The sequence below is a fragment of the Pseudophryne corroboree genome, chromosome 4 (genome assembly GCF_028390025.1).
Source record: "Pseudophryne corroboree isolate aPseCor3 chromosome 4, aPseCor3.hap2, whole genome shotgun sequence".
NCBI classification, from domain to species: Eukaryota; Metazoa; Chordata; class Amphibia; order Anura; family Myobatrachidae; genus Pseudophryne; species Pseudophryne corroboree.
Window position 1 is genome coordinate 482,148,502 of NC_086447.1, and position 16,569 is coordinate 482,165,070.

Below are 16,569 nucleotides of genomic sequence, written 5' to 3' on the forward strand. Positions count from 1 at the left end.
CTATCTCCGAAGATACCCATTTTTCAGGTCAATCCTTAGAAGCCCACATTTCCGTTCTTCCTAAACCAGGTAAAGACCCCTCGGTGTGCCCCAGTTATAGGCCCATATCACTTCTAAATGTCGATGTCAAACTTTTCGCAAAACTGATGGCGAACAGACTGAATGTATTCCTGCCTTCTCTAATTCATAACGACCAGGTGGGCTTTGTCCCGAACCGCGAGGCTAAGGATAATACCACCAAGGTATTGAGCCTAATCCACATAGCATCCCAAGGTAACTCCCCCACTGTGCTGCTATCCACTGATGCCGAAAAGGCCTTTGATAGAGTCAGTTGGGGTTTTATGAGGTCTGTACTGGGGCACATTGGACTGGGTCCACTAGCACTTGGTAGGATTATGGGACTTTATAGATCACCCACAGCTCGGGTTTGAGTTAACGGATCCTTATCCGACCCCTTTTCCATAGGTAACGGGACGCGACAGGGTTGCCCACTGTCCCCCTTACTCTTTGTCCTTTGTATCGAAGCTCTTGCTAGAGCTATCAGGGCCAATGATTGCATTACTGGTCTGAGAGTCGGTGATACAGAGCACAAACTTTCCCTGTTTGCAGATGATCTATTAGCTACAATAACGCACCCGGTTTCCTCCCTCCCCCATCTTATGAAGGAGTTGTCCAATTTCGTGTCACTTTCCAATTTCAAGATTAATATGTCCAAATCCTGCGCCTTGAACATCTCCACCCCTCCCGACACAGTGGCTAAACTTAAACAATCCTTCCCCTTTACTTGGAATACCTCCCACCTGTCCTACTTGGGAATACAATTACCGAGTGATCTTTCCCGTTTGGTTTCATTAAACTTTATGCCCCTTCTCCGAACTCTCAGGGCTGACTACAGTAGATGGTACCTCAAACCACTTTCCTGGCTGGGGAGGGTGAATGTTGTGAAGATGAATACTCTCCCTAAGCTACTCTATAAACTTCAGGCTCTTCCCATACGGAACCCAGACTCCTGGTTCAAGTCCATCCAACTCTTGATACAACAATTTATCTGGTCCCGGAAACGGCCTAGAATTAGCCGTTCCACTATGATTCGCTCTACCCGATGCGATGGTTTCCAGCTACCTGATATCAGAGGCTATTATTGGGCAGTTCTGCTCAATAGGGTTTTGGATTGGACGAGGAGTCGGGACACAAAGCAGTGGGTGGCTCTGGAGGGGCTCTATATGCAACAATTCCCCGAGATCTTCCCCTGGCTCCCTTCCCTCCCTATGCCTCCCTCCCCTCACCCAACTGTTACCGCGACCCTCTCCTTTTGGAAAAAAGCGTGTCGCTGGCCCTTCCTCTCTTCTGATTTCGGCCCGTTGACCTCTTTTCTAGCCAACCCTGATTTCCTACCCGGCTTAACACTCTCCCACTTTCGCGACTGGGCTCTTGAGGGGCTCTTCAGGGTAGGCCAGCTGGCGATATCCTCAGGAGTTAGACAGTTTTCGGAAGTGCGATCTAAATGGGAAATTGGAAATATTTACAGCTTAGACATTTTTTGCATTCCAAACACAGATATCTTCTAGCCTCTAGGTAACTAACACAGTTTGAGAGATTGTGTGTATCTACGCGCAACCCCCAGCACACTGTTTCCACACTTTACAAATTATTACAGAGCCCCAGTGCTCAGGCACCCCCAACCTACCAGTTGGCTTGGGAGAGAGATCTCGGGATTCAACTATCAGACAAAGACTGGCGGATGATATTTCTCAAATCCCACAATAGTTCAGTTTGTATACAAGTTAGGGAAACCCAATATAAACTCTTAATGAGATGGTACAGACACCCCTCCCTCCTCCACTTCATGTACCCCGGAGTGACTGATAGGTGCTGGAGATGTCTTAATGCCACTGGTTCCCTACTGCACATCTAGTGGAATTGCCCCCTACTCCGGCCATACTGGGTTGATGTCATCTCTATTTCCCAAGACATACTTCATACCCCTGCCCCTTCTGACCCGGCCTTTTGGTTGCTTTCCCACTGACCCGGCCTTTTGGTTGCTTTCCCACTCTTCTATATCACTGGAGCAGCATAAAACATCATTACTCCACCTGTCTAATGCAGCACGGGCAGTTATTCCCACTCTATGGAGGTCTCCATCTCCACCCACAAGGAAAATATGGTTCACTAGAATCAACTATTACATGAACATGGAGAACATCCTCCTGGTCTCCAGAGATAAACTCCCAGAATTCATGGCCACTTGGTTACCTTGGATAAAATATACGTCCTCCAAAGAATACAAAGACTACATTTGTGCCACTAAATGACTTAAGTTTCGCAGTTGATCGATTAAAGAGATTGCATTACCCTCCCCCTCAGTCCGAAGGCCCCCCAGGCTTGGTCACACTATGTTTTTCTCCTATCCTTCCCTCTATATCACATCTTGCTCTTTTCTATAGTTTCTCTACTGTGTTACTTATGTTATTATGATCACATTCTCTGTTTAGACAAATAGCGAGTAGATATTGCGATGATTCCATAGAACACCCTATCATTGTCTGCATTCGCATCTACTTCCAGTGTCTAGAGTGTTAAGCTATCATGCTCCTTATGGCTAGACTGCAATTGACTTTAATTATGTGTCCAGAAGCTTTTTTGTCTAATGAGATGTAATCTTTATATTTTCCTAAATAAAAACAGATTATACAAAAAAAAAAACTTACAGTTGGACATAAGTCCATTCGTGCAACGTAAAAATTATTCTCAGTTACACATACACCCATGTTTAGAGTTTGACTTAGCTTGCATTTGTGACCCTGGGAAGGTGGTTTATATGGAAGGAGAGTATTACCTATCTAATGACAAACCCTGTGCCACTTCCTACAGTATATATCCCACTTGCTCATACCTCACAACCGTCCTGATTTCGGCAAGTTCTGTTATTCAAGGGGAGAATGTTTTGGGGTCATTCCCCTGCCTATGGCTTCTTTTCCACAAAACTTGGAAAGAACATGCCCACTATGATGTGGACATGACCCCAGTTTGCCAGCGTGTATCTATACATACATTTTGTATATTCCATTATAGGTTCTCAGCCTAAAGGCCCATACACACTGGACGATTTTGAACTGAAAGCAGGTCACTTTTGGTGTGTTGAGCTGCTTTCAGCTCAAATCGCCCAGTGTGTATGCCCCGGCGATGAGCGCTGATGCACACTCCCGCATCATCGCGCCGGCAGACGTTCATCTGATGGTATCACCAGCAGATGAACGGCGGGGTGAACGGCTTTCCATAGCATCCTGCTATGGAAAGCCATTCACCCCCACTGACATCACTGGGCAGGTGAGAAAATAGCTCAGTGTGTATGCACTGAGCGATTTTCAGCCCAGCAATGTCAGCGATCATTGCTGTGCATACACGCTGGGCAAAAACGCCCAGTGTGTATGCACCTTAAACAAAATAGAAATTGCTGGTACTTATGTTGGCAGAGTGTTGTGGTGTCGGATAGGGATGTTAGTCCACACAACAGCCCTTAACCAGGATGATTGGTTTATTATTCAGATAACAGAGATATCAGCTTGTAGTATATACTGTAGATGATGTTCTGCAGCAGCAGGAACTCACAGTATACATGTGAAGCAGTACAGTGGTAACACAGCGTCTCAGTACACACAAGCTCCGTCTGTATACACACAGGGTGCGGCTGCGGGGTAGACAAGTTCACACACTGATGAGAGCAGAAGCTGCATGTCAGTGCAGTTGTCTCTCCCAGGAAGAACTCTCTCTGACTGTGCACTAAGCACCTCCTCCTGCACTGAGCTGACACTAGGAGGGAAAACACTAGCGCAGGGAAGCTGCCTCTAGTGCTGGGAACGGAGACAGACAGCAGAGTGATCCACTTTTTAAGATACATACATTTGCATAACACTTTATCAAAGACATTTCTCAATAAAGTGAAGTAAAATAGAGTGATCCACTGTCTAACAACAACTTACACATTTTACTTCACTTTTTGAGTGGATTGACCTTTATCTGGTATGTAATATCCTCGTTACTTTCCTGTGGGTGATTTGTAAGAATTAAAAAACCACATACGTTACAAATCTATATATCTTACAGGTCCATTTTAATTCTATTTTTAATCTATAGGGACCATTTTGGTTGAATTATCCCACTAGTCCCAATCAAGTTATTTATATTGGTAATGTGTTCATTCTAATAAAGATATGTTACAGGAAAAAAATTCTAGTTTTAAATGTTACATCCTTCTATCTTATTTCTTAGATCTTTTATCAATTAGCCCACATCAAATGGGATTTATCATTATAGTTGCATAAAAGCCTTTACCCGATGTGCGCAACATTTGTCCACATAAGGGAATGTATCTGATGTAAGTAATATTCCTTTTCCAACTGATATTAGAAAAGATTGATCCTCCTCCTAACTTTGCATCATTTCCCACCAAGTTTTTCTTATCTACCCCTGAAGAAATCCGTTGGGATATAAATGAAAAATTCTGTAAGTTCTGATTTTTAATAATTTGATATACAGGGTGGTTAATAATTTGAGAAAAATCACACAAAAAATAGAGAAAGCGCTGTCCAAAATATAGGCTTTTATTAAAATATATTAAAACCACCATACAGATAACATAAAACTATTATAACACCTATTAATACAGTTTACTTATATACCTTACTGGAAATCTCCTGCTGTCATTAAATAATGCTCTGCACAACTGACACAGTAGTTTCCCTGACACCTACAATTGCTTCTTAGTAAAACAATGTATCATATGCATACAATCAGGGGCGGAACTGCAGGAGACAACGGAGTCTTTTGCCGCCGGGCTCCAGCCCTGAAGGGGGCACTTTTACTCCGTTGTCCCCGCCAGCTTTCAGCCCAGGTCACTGGTGACGCTGTCCAGCACATCAATCATCTGATGCCTGCGACGGCTGCGGCTCTAATTAGCCGCAGCCAGCGCTATTTCAATACTTCTGCCCTCCTGCTCCTCTTGTTGTAATTGTTGTGTGACTCACCAGCCGGCAGCCAGTGCAGAAGCTCCGCTCCGCCTTCTCCTGCTGCTGCTCTGATCTCCCCTCCCCTCACAGCCAGGCACTCGTCTCATACAGGCAGAAGCTCCGCCTCCCAGACAACGAGGGGCAGGCAGCTGCTTGCTTGCACAGTATCTTGAGAATGATGGCTCACAGGGGGTCTCTAAGAGCATGTGTCCCCATCCCCCACTCCTTCAAGGGACCATGCTCGAGCAACAGAAGAAGGGGCAGGAGATGCAAGTGGCAGACTCCCAGCAAGGGGCGGAGCTACCAAGACCTGGTTCCTGCAATGTATGTAACATTGCCCAAGGATGGACATATTCTTCTGGCATGCATGCTTTTCTTTCTGTCTGTCATGCATGCCTTCCTACACAGAGTACCATGTATATTAACAGGTAAGCACTGTACATACATATTTCATGCTTCTTATGAGGCATGTAACAGTTTGAAACAATATAAGAAATATGTATAGTTATACCCAGTGCAAGGTAAGGCAACCCCACACCACCACCACCAATTTGTGTCTTTCAGCCTCATACCCTTCAGCTTCACTCAAACTGCTCCCCCCCCTCCCCCCCCTTTACTCTGTGTCTTTCAGCAACCCTCACCCGATCACTGGCACCCACTCTGTCCCACCTGTGTGTCTCTATGAGCTCCGGGCGCAGCAGTCAGTAATGTTGATGTTGTGCTTCCCGAGTCCCGCATTCCAGCAGCCTAGCAAAGTGGGTGACAGCGGTAGTGGCAGACTGGAACACAGGTGTAAAGTGTGCGGCAGGCGCCGCAGTGCCTGAGTGTACCCAGCTGCACACTTACACCACTGACGGCTCTAGTCTCTACATTAGGGTGTGCCTGTGCACACCAGGTACACCCTGTTTGCACACCTATGAGTACACTGCTTTCTCCGGTGGCTGCCCCTTCATGTGCCCTGCTCATAGGCAGCTGCCTAATGGAAGCACCGGCCCTGGTTATAACAGTAAATCAGGGATGGGGAACCTTCGGCCCTCCAGCTGTTGTTGAACTACACATACCAGCATGCCTTGCTACATTTTTGTATTTGGTCATGCTAAAACTGTTGCAGGGCATGCTGGGATGTGTAGTTCAACAGCAGCTGGAGAGCCGAAGGTTCCCCATCCCTGCAGTAAATGAACCACCAGTTGTACTATATACGGCAATGGGGACAGTTCAGCTATATATAATTTGTTAATGCATTTAATCTGGTCTGTTAAACATCTCCTATGACCTTTTTGTGTACTCTGCCAATTATTTTAAGATAAAAATAAAGTGATATATAGACTCCTCACAGTGTACATAGACATAATGGACAACATTCAATTGTTATCATGCCGGCAGCCACTAGATGGCGCCCAAAAGTAATTCAATTGTTGCTCCGTTTGGGAGCGATGGCGACCGGCATCAGCATTTCAGCTCGCACCCCCTGGGGTGGCAGGCTGAAATGCGCGAACAGTGACATGTTTGGGCACCCAAACAGTAATTTTTGCATTGCGCCCAAGAGTTTGATTGGGTTAAGCTGCTTTAAGTGGATAAATCCAACCTCCTTGGGCACGATAATCGAAATAAAAAAAGATCAATTGAATATTGCCTCGCAATCTCCCGTCACTTTAGGCAGGAGATTGGGTGCGATATTTCTATTGACTGTCGCCCAATGGGGGTATTTCCAAGTTGATCGCAGCAGGAAATTTTTTAGCAGTTGGGCAAAACCATGTGCACTGCAGGAGAGGCAGATATAACATGTGCAGAAAGAGATAGATTTGGGTGGGGTGAGTTCAATCTGCAATCTAATTTGCAGTGTAAAAATAAAGTAGCCAGTATTTACCCTGCACAGAAACAAAATAACTCACCCAAATCTTACTCTCTCTGCAAATGTTACATCTGCCTGCCCTGCAGTGCACATGGTTTTGCCCAACTGCTAAAAAATTTCCTGCTGCGATCAACTTGGAATTACCCCCAATGTGTGTATTTGTACTGTCCCCTGTGCATAAGCTGTGTGTATACAGTTGTGCTCACCTGTTGCTGCCTTAAAACGTGCCAGTGTTCAGTAAAGGTGGATATGCACAAGCATGACAAGCTGTTGTACATGAACTACAGGCTGAGCTGATAGTATTCATTGAAATGTTATAATTTAGAAAATTTTGTGGTAACATAACATTACCATTCATTGTTACAGCAGATAGTACAGGTTGAGTATCCCTTATCCAAAATGCTTGGGACCAGAGGTATTTTGGATATCGGATTTTTCCGTATTTTGGAATAATTGCATACCATAATGAGATATCATGGTGATGGGACCTAAATCTAAGCACAGAATGCATTTATGTTTTATATGCACCTTATACACACAGCCTGAAGGTAATTTTAGCCAATATTTTTTATAACTTTGTGCATTAAACAAAGTGTGTCTACATTCACACAATTCATTTATGTTTCATATACACCTTATATACACAGTCTGAAGGTCATTTAATACAATATTTTTAATAACTGTGTGTATTAAACAAAGTTTGTGTACATTGAGCCATCAGAAAACAAAAGTTTCACTATCTCACTCTCGCTCAAAAAAGTCCGTATTTCGGAATATTCCGTATTTCGGATATTTGGATATGGGATACTCAACCTGTATTTACAAAAGCTTGGTGGACACAATGAGCGATTTGTTTTGGACTGTGTATGCGTCAGAGTCATACTGCCAACTCAGATTACTGGCGGCGGTTTCAGTGAGTACGGACGGTGTAATAGTTAGCATTACTGCCTCACAGCACTGAGGTCATGGGTTCAATTCCCACCCTGGCCCTAACTGTGTGAAGTTTGTGTATTCTCCCCATGCTGCGTGGGTTTTCTCTGGGTACTCTGGTTTCTTCCCACAATCCAAATATATACTGGTAGGTTACTTGGTCCTTGACAAAAAAAATTACCCTAGTCCTGGATATCAGGAACACAATGAAGGTGTATCCAAAAAATAAAATTTTTATTCCACAGATTAATAAACACAATAAAAGAAATAAAAATAAGCTAAAAACAGCTGTGGACCCCTGGTTATAACTAGAGATGAGCGGATTCGGTTTTACTCGGTTTTACTCGGTTCTCAAAACCGAATCTTATTGGCTATCCAAAACACGTGACATCCGTGAGCCAATAAGATGTCGTTTTGAGAACCGAGTAAAACCGAGTAAAACCGAATCCGCTCATCTCTAGTTATAACTGGGAGAGATGAAAATGCAAGGATGGGTAAGTGATATGAAAGTCCGGACTTCCTCACCTCAAAACTCGCAGCGCAAGTTATTCCAAAATGGTCCTAGCCCTCACACCAACGCATTTCGACTGATGTATTTTTCAAGGTTGACACCTCCCAGTTATAACCAGGGCTCCACAGCTGTTTTTAGCTTATTTTTATTTCTTTTATTGTGTTTATTAATCTGTGGAATAAAAATTTTATTTTTTGGATACACCTTCATTGTGTTCCTGATATCCAATTTTTCTCTGCATACCTATTTCCACTTCATCTGAGGTACGGAACCACCGATTGGAGCTAAGAAGTTACGAGGACCCCTAAAGAAACCTTTATGAACGTGCTTCCACGCATTAAAGTGTGAGTTGGGTACGCCCCATATATCTATCATTGTCTTACTTATGTCTGGTGACCTTTGCTGGGGTATGCTGGATTAGAAGCATTCCCATAGAGGATAATTATGTTGGATAAAAGAACCCACTTATATGTGTCCATTACCCTTTATGGATGTGAGTATGGTACGCACACTACCAGCCTAAGAAAGCCTATAGTAAGGAAACTTGCCTTCTGGACAAAAAAACCTAATACACTATTGGTCATCTGATTTCTCTCATGCTAATTGTATCAAATTAGCAGTCCAAATTCACATAAATTCGCATCCATGGGTGAACGTGAGCGATAACAGTTCGGCATTCGCGAGGGTGGGGGGCACCCAAGATCTACCTTGCCTCCGGGCGACAGGGATGAAGTTACGCCACTGCATACAATATCCTCCACAACGCAGATTTGTATATAATCAATATCACACTGATATAGGCAGTATACTAGGGATTCTCTAAAAGCTCCATAGCCCAATCATAGCTAAAAGGGTTAAATTAGCACAGATGATCAAAACTGCTCAGATCCTCTCACTCAGGCAGCGTTTTGATGTAATAAATGGACAATGTCTCTGTTGTTAAATGTGCTGGAATTAGAGAGATAGAATCAATTGACTGACAGTCTTAAAAGTCTCCATAGAGTAACCGCTAATATCAGTTGTATGAACTAACGGGCGTCCCCGTTATAATAGAATTAATGCAAGTGGATAATAGTCATTGAGAGTGTACTGGGATTCACAGTTATTAGGTGTCCACTGCAGCCGTGTCAGTTTTGATCTTTTTGCTCACCAGTGCCGTTCTGCTGTTACACCTCCCGCCGATCACCCGTTCTTATCCCACACAGCGTTCAGCGGTTTTGCCGCTAGCACCGGCGCTGGGGATCTCCTGCTGGAGAAGATGATATATCGGCTGTAGCTGGGGGTGAAGGATGATCTTCCGGCCAATGGTTGGATGGCTCCGCTGGCCGCCGATGAACGGTCAGCAGCTTGTTGGATCGCACAGAACTTTCGCTGACACTGGGAGTAATGCAGGCTGCTTTCAGGATAATTGCATCCACGTAGATAGGGGTCTCACTTAACGCGTTTCTCGGCCTTGTGACTGTGGCCGTTTCCTCAGAAGTATACCTCCCCCTTTCCAAATCCACTGCTTATATCCACATAGAAAGCAGTAATCACCATTATAACCTGTGCATTAACCCTTTCATCCTCAAGGTCTATAGTCATCAGTATGTGCACATCAAGTGGAACATTTAAAATTGACATCTATTAAGAACATAGACTTTATAATACATTACTACCATAATTTCTAGTCATTAATAATTAGTTGGGACAATTTCTTATAACAGCTGATACACATGAAACATCATCCATTCTCTAAAGCGTTTTATTTATTCATTATCTATTATTTCTTTATTTGATTATTTGTTTAATATATCTAATAATCTATTATACTTCTATTTTATTCTATACTGAACACTGTGAATTTATTCCTCAATGAATTGAAATGAAACCCCCCCCCCAAAAAAAAAAAAAACCATACCCTATAACAAACAGAGTAGAATTTTTCATATAGTTCAAAAACATTATATTACATTAAATTAATCTAGATAATCTCTCCCTCCCAAAGAATTTTTTTTTTTTTTTTTTATGGAGATGACCCTACATGAACTCAATAACCTGTACACGTAAAAATATTCCTATATCAGTGTGATATTGATTATATACAAATGTTTGTTGTGGAGGAAATTGTATGCATATGATACATTGTTTTACTAAGAAGCAATTGTAGGTGTCAGGGAAACTACTGTGTCAGTTGTGCAGAGCATTATTTAATGACAGCAGGAGATTTCCAGTAAGGTATATAAGTAAACTGTATTAATAGGTGTTATAATTGTTTTATGTTATCTGTATGGTGGTTTTAATATATTTTCATAAAAGCCTATATTTTGGACAGCGCTTTCTCTATTTTTTTTGTGTGATTTTTCTGATATTGGGAATCAACAACCCATTAACTTGAGAGCTGCAGTCCTAAATAGAGGCAGGGAAAATTTATTAATTCTAAAGATCATTTGGAAGTTGGGACAGCCGATACACATTTAGCCCAGCGCTTTTTCTTTGTAGTTTTGAATTAATAATTTGAGTCCTGTTTGTAATTAAATTGGAATGGGCTAATCCAATTTCCATAAGCACCCTCTATACATTATATATATATATATATATATATATATATAAACACACGATGTACGTACATGTACGGAACCCCCCCTGCCATGAAAATCCTGTGTTTGCCCCTGGGTGTCTTAATACATTTCTAACATTAAGGGTAATTAAACATACTTCAGATTTTGTGGTACTGTACAGTACATATACTTTTTTTGTTGTGCTGGACTTCAAGATGTGGAAGTACTCTAACCACTTAAGAAGAGGATTTATGAACAGGTTGGGCAAGATTTACAAAGCAGTGGTTTGTTAGGCTTTTGGAAACAGAATGTATTCACCATGGATTGTTCATAGTCAAAATCATAGTATTTACTTAACTTGGATTAGATTAATTGAATTAATTAAATTTAGGGACCCACACAATACAACATAGAAACAGAGAATTTGATGGCAGATAAGAACCACTTGGCCCATATAGTCTGCCCATGTACACGCACGCACTTACAAACTAGGGTTAATTTTTTTGTTGGGAGCAAATTAACCTACCAGTATATTTTTGGATAGTGGGAGGAAACCAGACTACCCATGAAGAACCAGCACTATGCCTTTAAGCCTAGGCAGGCATTGGAAACAACTGGGGGAGAAATAGTATGTGGTTCCCTTGAAATTTCCAGTAATCAGCACTAGGTTTTACCAGCTAGGACTGGTACAGTACCACTATACCAGAGAAGGCACACAGTATGGGGTACTGCCAGGGCTGTATTACCATGGGGCCCCCATAGAAAATGTCAGCCTGTGCTGAAAGCACTAGGGTTAGTCCCACACCCACAAAGCTGCAAGGTATTAATAATAGTTTATAATAGTATTCTAATTTACATGTGCACTATAGGGCCCACCAAGACCTGGCTTCCAGGGCTGGTACTTGGAAAGCAACAAGCAAACATATTGTGTCATCCAGGACATACTGGAACTTGTAAATATACAGTACTCTTGTATTCCAATTTCATTCGCACTGAGATCCACAGGGAAGGTCCTCTTCTTTCCATGTAACATCCACGGTGTTTGTGAAAACAAAAAAAACATACAGTATAGAGGCTGAACTTGTCTTTGTGGAACCCCATCACAAATAAAAGCTTGGAGTTGGTCATTCCCATAGAAATGAATAAGCGAGCTCTGATTGGTCAGAGCATGGGAACAGTTGTGGTTTGATCAAACTGCGCTTGGTAATCTAGTCGTTTTGTTTACATCTAAAGGGAAAAAATCAGGATAGCAGGTTTTGTAAAAAAGAATGTGGTCTTGCTGCAGGTTTCAGTTTGGTGGTATGCAAAACTGATGGAAAATTGCTGCAGTACCACCTGATTTTCAAACCAACTGCTTCCCATTCCCTTGTTATGATTATCAAAAAAGGTTCAGATTCACATAAAAAAAATACTAGGCCTCATTCAGAGGTGTATGCAATGTCCATGTTTCCGGATCTTAGCAGTGTTTTTAGATTCTGTTTAGAATCAGATTCTGTCTTTCATTGTCTAGGATGCAATAGAGAAATGATAGATAAAATCTTATTAGTTGCTATGGGCAACATTATCACTTTACATTTTTAAAAACTTAAGTAAATCTACCCCTTAGTATTTATAATGATGTGTTGTTGCTATGGGCAATACCACTATGTTTAATTTTTAGAAGCTTTAGTAAATCTACCCTAATTATCTAGTCAGAGGTTACACGCGATCTGCTGTGGAGCGCACGTGCCACTTCTTGGGGGCAAATCACTGCTGTGGATCAGAGAGTCATAACTAATCAATGCATAGAACAGCTGTTACTAACATAAACAAGAAATATTGGGGGTCATTCCGAGTTGATCACACGTAGCAACTTTTTGCTGCTCGTGCGATCAACTAGACGCCGCCTATGGGGGAGTGTATTTTAGCATAGCAAGGCTGCGATCGCTTGTGCAGCTCTGCTATGCTAAAAAAGTTTTGTGCAGAAGAAGACTAGCCCTGCAGTTACTTATACCCCTTTCACATCGCAAAAATAACCCGGTATATTGCCGAGTTTGAGCCGTGTCAACCCGGTTTGAGGTGCAGTGTGAAAGCGCCATTATGAATTTACCGTGTCAAACAACCCGGTATTTCAACCCGTGTAAAAAGAAGGATCCTACACGGTTCAGAACCGGTTCATTTGGCAGTGTGAAAGCCTCAGACCCGCTATATTCAACCCGGTAATCTTAAAAAGGAGGTGATAGGTTGTCTCCCTGCATGATGTCACCTGTCTGAACCTGGAATAAACAGGCAGCACGCTTTAAACAGTGTGTTTTTATTTATACTACATTCACAGTGCTGCATTGCTACAGTGCTTGGAGAATATGGCAAACTGGAGTGAGGATGAGGTTAGGGAGCTGTTACGGATAAGAGGGGAGTCGGAAATCACCCACCAAATGACAGGGACTGTTAAGGATGCAATCACGTACAAAAACATAACGAAGATGCTTGCAGCCTCTGGATTCCACCGTACCTCCCAGCAGGTAATCAATAAACTAAAGGCCCTTAAAAGGAATTTCCATAAGGTCCACGACCACAACAGAAACAGAAGTGGTGCTGCCCGTATGGAGTGGCAATATTATGAGCAGTGTGCCACCATATTTGGCCACACAGCACTTGCAACACCGGTTAGCTTATCCTCCAGCATAGCAGCAGCAGAAACAAGACAGGCCTGTGCTGCTTCCACCTGCAGCGTACAGGACCCAGACACCCGATCACAGGACCCAGACACCCGATCACCACCACCACCATCTCCACTACTCGTACTGGATGATACGCAACCGATGGCAACCACTATGCCTGACCCAGTTGTACAGGAGCCCAGCAGGACTGAAGCCAAGTCAAATGGCCCCAATTGCACAAACGCAGCCTTTGCGTGGAAACAGTAAGTACAACAATCCTAAAAGCATAATAACTAACATTAACAATTAACGTAAACTAAACACAAACTAACAACTCTAAACATTAACGTCATTAAATCTTAACAATAAATGCATACAATTAAAAATGATAAATGTTGCAGAGTATATGCAGTGTGTAGGTGGAAGGAGGCCATAAACACGTTTGCGAACACTGCTATTTTATATAAGCTCTTTGCAAATTCCAATAACATATTATTTGATTTGTGTCTGCAGTATATACTGTTCCGCCAAGGAGGCGCCGCGCAAACAAAACGGAGCAAGCTGCAAGAATTATGACCACTGTCCTGGTGGAGAAATTAGAGCAGATGGACGCTGCCATGGCTGATCGAGAAGATGCACGTCTCGAGCGATTTTTGCAGGCAGAGCAAGACATGAACAACACATTTATGACGCAGCTGATCTCTATGCAGGAAACCTATAATAGGGATGCAAGAGAACGTCAGAGAGAAATGCAGGAATTTCAAATGTCCATATTTGACCGAATGTTCCAATGCATTGAAGGGCTGCACACAGTGCCACCAAACTACCCTCAACCGTATACCCAATATTACCCTGTACCCCCCTACTATGATCATACCCCACCTCAACCAACGCCACACCATACCCATCCTCGACATAACCAACCCCAACAAACCCCACCTCCACTAACTCCAACTCACTATACCCATCCTCGACATACACAACCTCAACACACCCAATCACCTTCTGAAACGGAGACAACTACAGAGTCTCCTGTTTATCGTAATTTATCTTAAATGGTTATTGTTTTTTAAAAAAGTTGGTTTTAAAATCATAGGAGTGTTTTTCCTACACTATTACTGGTTGGACTTTTATTACTGTAAAGATTTCACTACTTTATTTACCAAAGTTTTATACAAATTAAAATTCTAAGGTCTCTGATCTTTTGTTAATCTTTGAACTTGTCCTATTTTTACTTACAAACAAAATGCACGATACATCCATTTCAAATTGGATATTGATGTTGTACATTTGTTATCGACACTGTAGCAGAACGTCAACTAAACAGGTTTATTTTTTGTAGCAACAACAATTTACTGAATATACAAACTGAAAAAAATTAACGGAGTAATGAGGGAAAATTGGCCATTATAGCAGACCTCATCTGTTCTGCACTTCCAGAATGGTCGCCCAGATAGGCCTCACAATCAAGTGCAGGGTACGCAGCAGAGGCCTGCACTGTCCACTCTGGTAGGAATTCCTCCCTCTGAAACTCACATAGGTTATGCAGAATACAATATGCTGCAACAATGTTAGGCATGATATTAATGTCTGCATCATTGCGCTTCATAAGATAGCGCCAACGTCCTTTTAATCGTCCAAAGGCATTTTCGACCACCATTCTTGCTGAGCTCAGGGTGTGCGTATAAGTAATTTGATTGGAGCTCAGCTGGACATGTTGGGTGAACCCCTTCATGAGCCATCGTCGTAACGGGTAGGCGGCATCACCAATTATGTGTACCGGGATCTCCACTCCATCCACAAATTTTGATTTCTAGTAGGAATATAGATAAAAAAATGTACGTTAGCACCAAGAAATTGGAATACAAATATGAGCAGACTCCTCCGTGATGGGCAGGCTGGTGGGCACATAGGAAGCATGTTTGAAGGTAACGCCAACTAATTGGTCCCAATGTAAATTAAATTGCATTCATCTATTACCTGCTTGATTCATGAACATTGCGTCATTTTAACACATCTTATCTTGGGCATGTTTTCAAAAGTATTAAAATTATTAAACAAAATCACCTCTCTTGGAAAAAGGTAGCCCCCTTGCTTGTCCTCTGCTAGCCGGTACAGATCAGAGTTTGCAAGCACTCGAGCGTCATGTGACCGTCCCGGCCAACCGATGAATACGTCTGTGAAACTAATATAAAAATATATATTAAGTTGTAAATTAATTATAAACAATTAGCATTAAGAAAACACAATGATAAGAACATTACCAATACTTATGATCCACCACAGCTTGCAAAACAATGGAATGCCATCCCTTTCTGTTGTAGTAGTCGGCAGGATTATCATGAGGTGCGATTATAGGGATGTGGGTACCATCAATTGCACCTGCACACTGCGGATATCCAGACTCCACAAATCCCAATATTGTTTTATCCAAACGCTGGCCATGCGGAAGAGAAATAAATCTGTGGTATAGGTTGTCCACCAATGCTCTGGTCACCTCATGTACAATGGTGCAAACGGTAGATAACCCCACACCAAACAGGCAAGCAATTGTGCGATATTCACCTGGAGTGGCATACCACCACAATGCTATAGCTAGCCTCCTGCTTGGCTCTATTGGTGACCTGAAGTTTGTGGTCTGTCTAGAGAGTGCTGGGGACATTAAATCCAAAAGATAGTGGAATGTGTGACGTGACATTCTGAAGTGACACTTCCACTGAACATCCTGAAAGTTCAGCACACTTTGCATAAAAACTTGCCCATGCTGCCGTTCTCTAGACCACAATTTTCGTTGAGTAGTGAGGTTAAGGTTGAGTATGGTGGTCACAGAAGCAGATATAAACGATCTCCTCCTGCGCAGGTATTGCCGGCGACGAATGGCGGTGTCTCTCATATACTGCAGCCTCCTCCTCCTCATAACATAGCTGCAGAACAAGCTACAGAATGTGAGAAGCTCAAATATCCTCTCACAGGCTGAATCCAAGAGCAGTACAGCTGAGACTATCGCAAAGTCTATAGAGACATGTGCTGTGTCGGCCATGATTGCTGCACTACTGAGCACTCCCCAGCCCCTCCTTGTAATACCTTTCAA

At 42.5% G+C, this 16,569-nt stretch overlaps 1 long non-coding RNA gene across 1 annotated transcript; it reads right to left on the reverse strand.

The window, feature by feature from the left end:
* Nucleotides 1-15,155: 15,155 nt before the first annotated feature.
* LOC134911520 (uncharacterized) lies at nt 15,156-15,585 on the reverse strand. Its single transcript, XR_010176638.1, has 2 exons — nt 15,546-15,585; nt 15,156-15,291 (listed from the first exon to the last, which is right to left on the reverse strand). It is a non-coding gene; the product is annotated as an uncharacterized LOC134911520 (long non-coding RNA).
* Nucleotides 15,586-16,569: the final 984 nt, after the last annotated feature.